This window comes from Pan troglodytes, chromosome 1, assembly GCF_028858775.2.
Source record: "Pan troglodytes isolate AG18354 chromosome 1, NHGRI_mPanTro3-v2.0_pri, whole genome shotgun sequence".
Lineage (NCBI taxonomy): Eukaryota > Metazoa > Chordata > Mammalia > Primates > Hominidae > Pan > Pan troglodytes.
In genome coordinates, this window is record NC_072398.2 from 81160164 (window position 1) to 81172714 (window position 12551).

The 12551-nt window shown below is 37.5% G+C and overlaps 1 protein-coding gene across 23 annotated transcripts in view; it reads right to left on the reverse strand.

The window, feature by feature from the left end:
* Positions 1-12551, reverse strand: part of DCAF6 (DDB1 and CUL4 associated factor 6) — a 138349-nt gene that overhangs the window by 124858 nt on the left and 940 nt on the right. Inside the window, exon 1 of one of the 23 annotated variants that reach the window (XM_054673098.2) lies at positions 12357-12534. The exons of 19 other annotated variants lie outside the window; for them this stretch is intronic. The gene's annotated coding sequence lies outside the window, so the exon portion shown is untranslated. Of the gene's footprint in view, positions 1-12356; positions 12535-12551 lie in introns of those variants that run through there. 3 more of the 23 variants (XM_054673107.2, XM_054673084.2, XM_009437250.5) reach the window with 3 other exon arrangements.

Genomic DNA, 12551 nt, shown 5'->3' on the forward strand with positions numbered 1-12551 from the left:
AACTTGAAGATGCCTGGATAGATGCTGTGCATGTAATGGGTTTTAATCACAGCTGAGGAATCTTGAACTTGGGGAACCTAAATCTTTTATCAAGCAAATCTGCCCGACCTTTATCCCTAAGGAGACATTATTAAACTGAACAACAAATTTGTCCTTGGCTCAAGAGGCTCTCAGTACTCCAGTGTTGGGTGCAAATATATATTTAGAATTGTTATATATTCCAAGGCTATTCACTATATAAACCTCACTGAGAAGATAGTCCAGAACAAAACGACTAGTGCCTCTGCTCCCAAGATGTTCAGAAATCCAAAGAGCTATGAAGAATCTTCTCCCAAGAATTACACACTTGTTATGGATGAACTTACCATTGTGGCTTCCAACTCAAGTCTTTCTGTACCTCAAGCTGCCTCTTATAATTCTGACTCTACTCTGGCATTCTTTTATATTAATAGGTTATAAACTCCGTAAGAACACTGCTTTATTGACCCATGTATTCCAAATACCTAATACAGTGCCTGCCACAAAGTATGCATTCAATATACGTTTGCTGAATCAGTGAATAAATGACTGGGATCATGATATTCATTCTGTTCTGGAATCTGTATTACCACTCAATAACACATGGTGATTGCTATGCGTGGTGGCTCACACCTGTAATCCCAGTACTTTGGGAGGCCGAGGTGGGTGGATCACCTGAAGTCAGGAATTCAGGACCAGCCTGATCAACATGTCAAAACCCCATCTCTACTAAAAATACAAAAATTAGCCGGGTGTGGTGATGGGCACCTGTAGTCCCAGCTACTCGGGAGGCTGAGGTAGGAGAATCGCTTGAACCTGGGAGGCGGAGGGTGCAGTGAGCTGAGATCATGCCACTGTACTCCAGCCTGGGCAACAGAGTGAGACTCCACCTCAAAAAAATAAAATAAAATAACACATGGTGAATGTATTTCAATGACAATAAATATACAGCTATTGCTCATTTTTAATGGTTGTGTAATCATTAAACCATTAAATAAATTACAACTTTGTAATTTATTCACATACCTATCTCCTTTACTAGACTAGTTGAGAATTATTACTTATAGAGATGGTTGGGGCAAGAAATGTTGGATTAGGTTTAAATATCTGACTTGAACATACTACACTTAGGTTGGGCAAAACTTATTTTCTCAGAGCCTTAGTTCTTACTTGGGGGTGACAAACTCTACCAAGGAGAGACAAAACACAAAATTATTTCATCCTTGGCACAGCACAGGACAGATGACTGCTAGTTAAGAGATTTAGAGATCCAGATATGAGAGGCTCAGCAATCACCAGACAAATACAGTGTAAAAAGGTCTCCACCATGGCAACATTATAATCAGACTGTCTGAAGTCAAAGTGAAGAGTGAATCCTAAAAATGGCAAGAGAAAAAACCATCTAAAAACAGTTAAAAAAAAAAAAAAAGGACTAAGAAAGTCGTTATATAATATTAAAGAGACCAATTCAGCAAGAATATATAACAATTCTAAATACATATTTGCACCCGACACTGGAGTACTAAGAGTCATAAAACAAGTATTACCAGACCTAAAGAAAGAGATACACTGCAACACAATAGCGTGAAAATTCAACACCCCACTTACAGCATTAGACAGATCATCTAGACAAAGAATCAGCAAAGAAACACTGGAGTTAAACTGGACTTTAGACCAAATGAACTTAACAGACATTTACAAAACATTCTATCCAACAACTACAGAATATACAATATTTTCATCAGCATATGGAACATTCTCCAAGACAGACCATATGTTAAGCCACAAAACAAAGTCTCAACAAATTTTTTAAAACTGAAATCACATCAAGTGCCTTCTCAGACAACAGCAGAATAAAACTAGAAATCAATACCAAGAGAAAATTTACAAACCTTACAAATACACAGCAATTAAACAACATGCTCCTGAATGACAATAGGGTCAATGAAGAAATTAAGACAGAAATTTTAAAAAATGTTTTTGAAACAAATGAAAATGTAAACACAACATACCAAAACCTGTGGGATACAGCAAAAGCAGTGCTAAGAAGAACACAGCAATAAATTCCTACATCAAAAAGGAGAAAGATTAGAAGTTAATAATCTAAGAACGCACCTCGAGGAACCAGAAAACCAAGAAAAAACCAAACCCAAAACTAGCAGAAGAAAAGAAATAAAGATCAGAGCAGAACTAAATGAAATATGGACTGAAAAAAAAAAAACCACAAAAGGTCAATGAAATGAAAAGCTGATTCCTCAGAGAGATAAAAAAAATTGAGAAACCACTTTCCAGACTAACCAAGAAAAGAAGGGAGAAGAGCCAAATAAAATCAGAAATGAAAAAGGAGACATTACAACTGATTCCACAGAAGTACAAAGATCATCACAGACTATAATGAACTATATACTCATAAACTAGAAAACCTACAGGAAATAGATACATTCCCAGAAAAACACAACCTACCAAGAATGAACCAAAAAGAAACAGAAAATCTGAATAGACCAATAATGAGCAGCAAGAATTAATCAGTAATTTTTACAATCTCCCAACAAAGAAAAGCCCAGTACCAGATGGCTTCACAGCCGAATTCTACCAAATGTACGAAGAAGTAATATCAATACTCCTGAAACTATTCCAAAAAATCAAGGACAGGCCTCTCCCTAACTTATTCTATAAGGCCATTATCACCCTGATAAGAAAATCAAAGAAGGACACAAAACAAAGGATACAGAATAAAAAGAAAACTACAGACTAATGAACACAAATGCAAAAATCCTCAACAAAATACTAGCAAACCAAATCCAACACCAAATCAAAAAGATAATACACCATGATCAAGTGGGTTTTATAACGGGAATGCAAGGATAGGTCAACATATGCAAATCAATAAATGTGATACATCATATCAACAGAATGAAGGACAAAAACCATATGATCATCTTAATAGACGCGAAAAAAGCATTTAATAAAATTCAACATTCCTTCATAAGAAAAACCCTCAGTAAACTAGGCATAGAAAGATCATACCTCAAAATAATAAAGGCCATATATGATAAACCTGTAACTAACATCATACTGAATAGGGAAAAGATGAAAGCATTCCTTTAAGAACTGGAAGAAAACAAGGATGCCTACTTTCACCACTCTTCAATATAGTATTGGAAGTCCTAACCAGAGCAATCAGGCAAGAGAATGAAACAAAAGGCATCAAAATTATAAAGGAAGGAGTGAAATTATCCCTGTTTCCTGATGATATGATCTTATATCTAGAAAAACCTAAAGACTCCCCACAAAAACTCTTAGATTTGGCAGGCGCGGTAGCTCATGCCTGTAATCCCAGCACTTTGGGAGGCTGAGGTGGCCAGATCACCTGAGGTCAGTAGTTCAAGACCAGCTGGCCAACATGGTGAAACCCCGTCTCTACTAAAACTACAAAAATTAGCCGGGTGTGGTGGCACATGTCTGTAATCCCAGCTACTCGGGAGGCTGAGGCAGGAGAATCACTTGAACCCAGGAGGCAGAGCTTGCAGTGAGCTGAGATTGTGCCATTGCACTCCAGCCTGGGCAACAGAATGAAATTCTGTCTCAAAAAAAAAAAAAAACTCTTAGATTTGGTAAATGAATTCAGTAAACTTGCAAGATACAAAATCAACATACAAAAATTAGTAGTGTTTCTACACACCAATAATGATTCAAGATGAAAACCAAATCAAGAACACAATCCCATTTACAATAGCTACAAATAACAAAAAAAAAGGCCGGGTGTGGTGGCTCACACCTGTAATCCCAGCACTTTGGGAGGCCAAGGTGGGTGGATCACAAGGTCAAGAGAGTGAGACCATCCTGGCCAACATGGTGAAACCCTGTCTCTACTAAAAATACACACACACACAAAAATTAGCTGGGCATAGTGGTGCGCACCTGTAGTCCCAGCTACTCTGGAGGCTCAGGCAGGAGAATCGCTTGAACCTGGGAGCCGGAGGTTGTAGTAAGCCGAGATTGTGCCACTGCACTCCAGCCTGGGTGACAGGGTGAGACTCCGTCTCAAAAACGAAAAAAAAAAAAAAGAAAAAAGAAATTATAAACACACACACACACACACACACAAACTAGGAATATATTTAACCAGAGGTAAAATCCCTACAAGGAGAACTACAAAACACAGCTAAAAGAAATTATACATGACACAAATGGAAAAACATCCCATGATCACTGGATATTCAGAAGAATATCATTAAAATGATCATACTGTACAAAGCAGCCGACATATTCCATACAATCCCTATCAAAATACCAAGTTAATTTTTTGCAAAATTAGAAAAAACAATCCTAAAATTCATATGGAACCAAAAAGAAGCCCCAATAGCCAAAGCAATGCTGAGCAAAAAGAATAAAGCCAGAGGCATCACATTATCTAACTTCAAATTATATTACAAGACTATACTAAACAGAACAGCAGGTTACTGGTATAAAAATAAGACACACAGGTCAATGGAACAGCATAGAGAACCCAGAAATAAAGCCACATACTTGCAGCCAGCTGATGTTTGACAAAGCCGACAAGAACATACACTGTGGAAACGAAGCCCTCTTCAATCAATGGTGCCGAGAAAATTAGATATCCATATGCAGAAGAATGCAATTGAACTCTTATCTCTCACTAATACATAAAAATCAACTCAAGGTGGATTAAAGACTTAAGTGTAAGACCCAAAACTATAAAGATACTAGAAAACAGACAAATGGGACTCAATTAAACTAAAAAGCTTCTGCATGGCAAAAGAAATAACAGATTGAAGAGACAACCAATCCTGTTGAATGACAGAAAATATTTGCAAATTATTCATCCAACAGGGGACTAATATCCAGACTATACAAGGAACTCAAACGATTCAACAACCAAAAAAATCTAACAATCCTATTAAAAAGTAGGCAAAACACATGAATAGACATTTTTCAAAAGCATACACCCAACAGGTATATGAAAAAATGCTCAACATTACCAGTCATAAGAGAAATGCAAATCAAATTCACAATGAGATATCACCTTATCCTAGTCAGAATGTCTTTTATTAAAAAGACAGACAATGTTGGTTATCATGTGAAAAAAAGGGAACTCTTATATACCATTGGTGGGAATGTAAATTAGTACAGCCTCTATGGAAAACAGTATGGAGATTTCTCCAAGAATTAAAAATAGAACTATCTTTCCATCTAGCAATCCCACTACTAGATTTTTACAAAAAGAAAAGAAATTAATATATCTAAAAGATATGTGCACCAGTATGTTTACTGCAGCACTATTCACAACAGCAAAGATATGGAATCAACCCAAGTGTCCATCAATGGATGAACAGGTAAAGGAAATGTGGTATATATACACAATGGAATACTATTCAGCCATAACAAAGAATGAAATCAGGCTGGGCGTCGTGGCTCACCCCTGTGATCCCAGCACTTTGGGAGGCCGAGGCGGGCAGATCACAAGGTCGGGGGATCGAGGCCATCCTGGCTAACACTGTGAAACCCTGTCTCTACTGAAAATACAAAAAAAAATTAGTCAGGCGTGGTGGCGGGCACCTGTAGTCCCAACTACTTGGGAGGCTGAGGCAGGAGAATGGCGTGAACCTCAGAGGCGGAACTTGCAGTAAGCCGAGATCTCACCACTGCACTACAGCCTGGGCGACAGAGTGAGACTCCATCTCAAAAAAAAAAAAAAAAAAAAAAAATGAATGAAATCATGTCATATACAGCAACATGGATGGAACTAGAGGTCATTATCTTAGGTTAAACAAACCAGGCACACAAAGACAAGTATGACGTTCGGATTCATAAGTTGTGTTCTAAACAAATGTGTTCACACAGATGCAAAGAGTGGAATGATACATAATGGAGTGGAAGAATGAGGAGGTGGGAGGATGATGAGAAATTCGTTAATGAGGACAAAGAACGTTATTCAGGTGATGGATACCTTAAAAGCCCTCACTTGACTGCAGCATAATCTATGCATGTAACAAAATTGCATATGTACCCATAAATTTGTACAAATAAAAAGTAAAAATAAATAAACATATCATCTAAAATAGCATTACAAATATGAAATATTTAAGGATAAACCTAACACCAAAAAATACAAATCACTGCTGAGAGAATCAAAGAATGCTTAATACACGGAGACAAACCAGAACCATAGATGAGAAGATTCACTATTGTAAACATGTCAGTTCTCCCTGAAATAATATATAGATTCAACACAAAATCCCAAGTCTTTTTGTAGAAATTGACAAGCTAGTTCTAAAATTTTTATGGAAATAGAAAGGGTTCAGAATAGCCAGGATAACTATAAATTTTTTTTAAAAAGACCAAATTTCGGCCAGGCGCGGTGGCTCACGCCTGTAATCCCAGCACTTTGGTAGGCCAAGGCGGGCAGATCACAAGGTCAGGAGATCGAGACCATCCTGGCTAACGCAGTGAAACCCCATCTCTACTAAAAAATACAAAAAAATTAGCCGGGCGTGGTGGCGGGTGCCTGTAGTCCCAGCTACTCCGGAGGCTGAGGCAGGAGAATGGCGTGAACCCAGGAGGCGGAGCTTGTAGTGAGCCAAGATCGAGCCACTGCACTGCAGCCTGGGTGACAGAGCAAGACTCTGTCTCAAAAAAAAGACCAAGTTTAAAGTATCACACTAGCTGATTTCAATCCTCGGTATAAAGACATGAAGCTAGATCCATGGAATGTGGCTAGGAAATTGACTTAAACATTTATGGTCAATTGATTTTCAACAAAGGGAAAAAAGTAGTCTTTTCACATACACTGTTAGATCAATTGCACATTAATATGCAAAGAAATGAAACTTGACTCTTACAACATATGTAAAACTTAACTCGAAATTGTTCACAGACCTAAATGTAAGAGGTAAAAAGAGAAAATCTCCAGGAAAAAAAAAGTAAAAATATTTGTTACCTTGGATTAGGTAAAGATTCTTAGATAGGACATAAAAAGTATGAACTATAAAAGAACCTGTTAAGAAAAAGACATAAACTGACAGAAAATATTTGTAAAGTACATATCTGATTAAGGACTGTTATATAAAGAATTATAGAATTCTTACAATATTAAAAAGGTAAACCTGAACATTTAACCAGACTATATGGATGACAAAAACAAAAGCCACAAAAAGATACTCAACATCATTAACCACTAGAGAAATGCAAATTAAAGGCCAGGCGCAGCAGCTCATGCTTGTAATCCCAGCACTTTGGGAGGCCGAAGCAGGTGGATCACCTGAGGTCAGGAGTTCGAGACCAGCCTGATCAACATAGCAAAATCCCATGTCTACTAAAAATACAACATTAGCTGGGCGTGGTGGCGCATGCCTGTATCCCAGCTACTTGGGAGGCTGAGGCAGGAGAATCTCTTGAACCCGGCAGGCGGAGGTTGCGGTAAGCCAAGATCATGCCATTGCACTCCAGCCTGGGCGACAAGAGCGAAACTCTGTCTCAAAAACAAAAAAAGAGAAATGCAAATTAAAACAATGATATATTTCTACACACCTACCATGAAGGCTACAATTAGGAAGACTCACTACACCAAATGCTGATGAGAATGTGGAGCAATTGGAACTCTCATATACTGCTGGTGGGAATGCAGTATGGTAGAATTACTTTGGAAGACAGTCTGGAAGTTTTTTATAAAGTTAAACATACTTACCATACAAGTCAGCAATCCCACAATAGATATCTACCCGAAAAGATTTAAAAGTGTTCGACCCTAGTTATTTTGTCCAAGATGTACATGAAGTTTCACTATTTACATTTTCCCTGTGAGCCATCAGCAGTGTTTAAAAAAAATTTTTTTTAATCTCCTTCAAGTACTTGGGGAAGCCTGCCCACCTTAAACCTGAAGCAACATTAAATTACAAGAACTACACACCATCTAGAACAATTTTCCAAACCTCAAGCTGAGACTCATTAGTGCGTATTCTACCAGTTCAATACCAACAGTTGTAACAATATGAAAAAAAACAGAACGCATCCCATCTAGTAAGGTTTATATATACACCTAGAGAATCCTTTATTTTTGTTGTGTATATCACAGGTTGCCACATAAATGTACTTTTATCATGGATCATTTTTAAAACATTTTAAAAACACTGACCTAAAGCATACTTGTAACATAAGCTCCATGCTACCAGAAGCTTCTAAACCTTCTAAGCACTTACAACTTCATTCATCCTATTTTAGGAAGCAATGAAACCCACAGTAGAGCTATCATAGTGTCTATGGTTGTTATGATTACTTATATGCCTTTGGTGTCCTGCCTTAAGGAATTATCAGTATATCTTAACGTTTGTCACAATTGACTGTCATTTTTCAATACTAAAATCATACATTTTTCAGCTTTCACTGAAATTTCAAGACTAAAGAAACAAAATACAAATATTTCACTAACATTTCCCCAATGGCTAAAAAAAGAGGCAAAAGTCAGAAGTTACTAATCTTCATATAATAAATATACTGTAACTTGGCAACATATTATGAAGAACCTGGTAATCTAGAATGCAGATGTATTGAAGATGCACTAAAGAGTAATCTACACGCAAAATTATCCATTTCAGTACATACTGACTCTAATGATATTCAAAGGACACTGACTTCATAAACCCCTTACAAAAAGATGAGATTCAATCTCCACTAAAAAATTGTCACTGGCTGCCTAATCATAATTTACACATTTTATACATTATAATAAATAACTCCCTTGAGAAGTACCTTAAAATTACTTTTTTATCAATTACTATCTTTTAATTTAGAAGGGTTAGAAAGTTGTAGGAGTGTCTGTCCAAAAGGAAAGAAATATGAGTAGAAACAAGCAATGTATTGAAATAATAGTTTATTTTATTAACAATGTTTATCTTTACAAAACCGTATATATATGGGATAATAAAATCTGTGTGGCTAATAAATCACTGATTTCCAAAAGCACTACTCTACACCTAGTATACAGTAATTTGAGAAACTATTACATTTAAACATTTAAACCTACAGGTATCTCTGACTTTGATAATTATTCTTTAAAAAAAAAAAAATTTCCAGGAGGCTGAGGTGGGAGGATGGCCTTGAGCCCAGGACGTGGAGGCTGCAGTGAGCCATGAGGGTGCCACTGCACACCAGCCTGGGGGACAGAGCAAAACCCTGCCTCACCCTGCCCCCCGCCTCCCGCCAAAAAAAAGAATCCTACATTGAAATTTAGATAGGGCTCACAAAGATTAAAATCCCTGGCCTATCCTCTAAATCCATGCTAGTCTAAAACAACACTCTATTGGCCCAGGTGAATCTTGTGGATTTGGGAGCTCTAAGTAAACATATCTTTTAATCATAAATAACATCTGGGAAATTATTCATCTTCATTCCCACAACATAATAGGAAGTTTTGTGAAGTATAATTTTCTTTGATGGGAAGAAAGGAGGTAATTAATCAGTTTAAGTAAAATCAATTACAAAGCTTGAATATTACCATTGAAAGGGCACATGCTATGGTGAAATAACTGGAAATGTAAATGCTACAAGAAAAATTTATCCATTTGTTCTATTCCAATTTTACTATTTAGCAGTAATTCACTGCTAAAAAATCTGTAGAAATACAAATAATGAAAATGTATCAGAAAAATACTTAAATCTACAACCCTGTAGATAGACAATCATAATGTTTAAATATTGAAGTCTTTTAAAAAAGGAATCTATTTCCTTAGGAAAATCCTAACTTGGAATTTGACTTTTAAAAGGAAGGCTTTATAAGTGTACCATACTTTATTTTATTTATTTATTTATTTATTTATGACACAGAGTTTCCCTCTGTCGCCCAGGCTGGAGTGCAGTGGCACAATCTTGGCTCACTGCAACCTCCACCTCCCAAGTTCAAGCTATTCTCCTGCCTCAGCCTCCCAAGGAGCTGAGACTACAGGCGTACGCCACCACTCCCGGCTAATTTTTGTATTTTTAGTAAAGACCAGGGTTTCACCATGTTGGCCAGGCCGGTCTCAAACTCCTGACCTCAAGTGATCACCCGCCTTGGCCTCCCAAAGTGCTGGGATTCCAGGCGTAAGCCACCGCGCCCGGCCAAGAGTACAGTACTTTAAAAAGTCATTTTATCTAACAAAAAAATAAAATTAATAATAATAGTCATTTTATCGCCACACACAAAAAAAGATGGTAATTATGTGACATGACGGATATGTTAATTAACTTGATTGTATATGAAGTTATCAAGTCCTACACCTTAAATATAACAATTTTTAATTGTCAATTATACCCCAATAAAACTGGGAGGGAAAGTCATTTTTTAAAAAAAACCATCACTAATTCAAACATTAACAATGTGGATTTTGCTGTTTCCTGAATGCAGAGCCAGGATTAGCATTGTAGTATAGAAGAGTTGAATAACAGTGTAAAGGTCTACTAAGGGTAAAGGCCAATAAATTAGTTCTTTGCAAACATTTTCAAGTTTCGATACTTTCAAAAAGTATTTTCAAGTACTTAGAAAACCACTTTTAAAGGAAGTCATTCCAAAAATGTCCTATTTTAAGAGTATATATTATCATATCTAAAATATTATTTAAGATAAAGAACTCCCTGTATGTATACATACACATTTGAAAAACTGTAATTCAGGCTTTCTAATACAGTCAGTGAACCCTTCAATTCCCCTAGACCCAATACACAAATTCCATTTCCATTAGGGAGTTGGAGTAGGAGGGGGAAAAGCAGGTATATGGTTTTGTTATATTTTAATTAACTCGTTTGTAGATATAGCTGAAGTAACTGAACCAAAAGAAAACACTAAAATACAGAACTATATACAAGTACTTAAACTGTCCAACTGAGATAAAGGACCAAATTATAAATGTATCCATGCAAAACAATGTTAACGTTTGTTTTATTAAGCTAAAATTAAGTTCTCCGCAAATAAATTCTAAAAGAAATAACTGCACACTTTTTTTGGTAAATAGTTTAAAAAACCAGACTCTAGCTATATTCAATTTTAAAATGATTAATCACCACTCTAGGTACTTATCCTACAACAAATGCACAGAAGCTTGTAGAATGATGTTCATTAAAATGCTGTAAGGGCGAACGTCCACTTAAAGAAGAAAGGTTGAGTACCCTATGGTACTTCATAATGTTACCTACTATGTAATAATTTAAAAGACAGAATCAATCTATTTTTACTGCCATGGAAAGATCTCCAAAATGTGGAGAAGCGAAAACAATGTTTACAATATGACACCATGCGTTCAGGTGTCTCTCTCATACACACACACACAAACACACACACACCCCAGCATTTGTACATGTACATATGTACTTGTAAGAATGCAAACAAAAAGGTCTGGAAGAATATTCAGAAAACAGAAAATATTATTTCTAAGGGTGGCGGAGTGAAATTGAATGGGAGGGATCAAAGGGATTTTTGCTTCATTTTTATTTTTTTATAAACAAAATGTATTCGTATTTTACTTGAGACACTAAAAAGAATTAAAAAATTGCATGCTAACTTTTCTTAAATAATTTACAAACCAGAACTGTTGGTTGTAATGAGATTTCATTTTCTTCTCTTTACTTGAACTCAAATGAGAGCAACAAACACTTTTTAACTAGCAAGTGGCAAAACAGGAAAGAAAAAAATTTTATGATGTTGTTTGCCGTATCTCCAAATAGAAAGAAAGAGTAATGAAGAGTATACAGGAAGAAACAAAAAAGACCTTTACTAAGTACGTCCATTTTTAAGAAACCAAACTTTTTAGTTGACTCGGGCGTGACCTAGAATCCTCAAAAAAAAAAAAAAAAGGTTATGCAAAACGAAAAAAGCGGAATACTGTTCCCCCAAGTACTGAAGGTTGTTTTTAGAAAGCTTAACTACGAAACTGTAAATGCCAAGTGTGTTTTCCAGGGGTGGGAAGAGGAACGTGAAACCCTACACCACCTTTAAGCGGTCAAAACGAACTGAAGCGCAGAGTGGAACTGGGAGAGCGCGCGGGGGTGGGGAGAGCTCAGCTATCACTTTTAGGTTTTGGCTCAGCGCCGCAAAAACAGTTTACACGGATTCTGTCTGGAGCGTGAAGTCCCTGAGGGTGGTCAACGCGTCGCAGCCGACACCTAAACCCTCTGGAGATTGAAGGAGAGGGTGGGCAACAACTTAGGTTCTTCGGCTGAGCGGGGAAAGCGCGCTGGAAAAGAGCAAAAGAGCTAACTTTTGCTCTAAACGCGGCAGCTCCTGGAGGTTCCGCAAGTCCCCCGAGTCCCAACCCATTAGCGACCCCAACACCTTTACAAGCCAGTACCTTCGGCCCACGGCCCGGCCCTCCGAGAAAAACCCAGCAAGGGCGGCGGCTGGCAGCATGCACAGGGGGCTTGACTGGGGGAGGCACCGGCACGGGATTCGGCGACCAAGGCCCCACCCAACACCCCAGAGTCTCCGGGCGCCCCCACCGAGACGCCGTCCCACCTCCAACAGACCCGGCAGCGTGCCCCCTCCC